The sequence below is a fragment of the Phalaenopsis equestris genome, unplaced genomic scaffold, assembly GCF_001263595.1.
Source record: "Phalaenopsis equestris unplaced genomic scaffold, ASM126359v1 Scaffold000002, whole genome shotgun sequence".
Classification (NCBI taxonomy): Eukaryota; Viridiplantae; Streptophyta; class Magnoliopsida; order Asparagales; family Orchidaceae; genus Phalaenopsis; species Phalaenopsis equestris.
The window spans coordinates 63,529,461-63,530,751 of record NW_018164444.1 but is presented as its reverse complement, the minus strand read 5'-3'; positions in this window follow the sequence as shown (position 1 = coordinate 63,530,751).

Genomic DNA, 1,291 nt, shown 5'->3' with positions numbered 1-1,291 from the left:
GATTTCAATTCCGATGACCGACAGCTTCTTACGAATAAACCCCACACCAAAAATAGTGCCGACACCTGGCCTTATTTATGCAATTTGCAAACTTTTTGGAGTGGAAATTAGAGATGAAGAATGGGTTTACCCTATGAAACCCATTATTAAGGCAAATTTAAAAAATTATGAAACCCATGAGAAATGGAGAACTGGGAGTAGAAGTCAAGAACCTTATACTAGTAGAGATGTTCCCTCTACAAGTTTTTACCTTCCACATTCTAGTTCCCCTACGCTCCCTAATTTGATGAATGAGTTGACCTTACAGTGGAAGAGCATAGAATTGATAAATGAAAGGATTGGAGGTTTAGAACTTCGATATGATTATGATAGTGAGTACCTTCAGAGGCATTCAAATTTATGAAGCTCAAACCCGACACTACAGAGGAGAACCTGATGTTACGTTTCTTGAATGCCCCCAATATACTCAGTATTAACCCAATGTATTAACCCAATCCACCATTAACCCAATCCACCTGCTGGTCAAGGCAATGATGGCATAGTTTGGGATTTTGATATTTAAATGTAATTGATGTACTTTTATTAATACTTTTATTTCTGTAATCTTTTTGTAATAGAAATGGATGTTTATGTGTATTTGGACTGTCATTTTTATTATTACTTTGTACTTGGATAATTTTAATTTTTGTTATAAAGTTAGTGTTATAATTAAATGTGCATGTGTAGTCTAATAGATGTTGAGTAGTATTTTGTCGATTGTAATGTAATGTGATTGTAATGTGATTTTGTGATTTTTATTTCGCATTTTAATTTTAATTGTTTTGTTAGTATTGTGTTTGTGTTAGGAAACATTGTGCTTGTTTATTATTTTAGTTTTATACTTATTTCAAAATTTCATTACCCAGATATTTCTCTAATAATTTATATGTGTAGAAACCTCCTAATATTATAGACCCGGTGAAGTAGAAATTTTAAGAAGGCCTGCAAAAATTTTAGAATGATGAAAATGCCTAAAATACTGAGGTATGATTTATATTCAGAGTTTTTCTTTCCACCTGTAATAATTTATATTGAAAAATTTAAGTTTGGGGGAGGGAAGAAAAAGATTAACTATTAGATTTCCTCTATTTCAATCTTTTCAAAAATTATTTATATGATTCTATGTAGTGAATTTAATTCAGGTAACTATATTTTTGTAGCTATTTAAATATTATGGTAGATTTAAAGAAATATTTTTGTAATGAAAATTAATTTTGTAACTTAAGATATTTAGTATAAGAGAATAAGATTA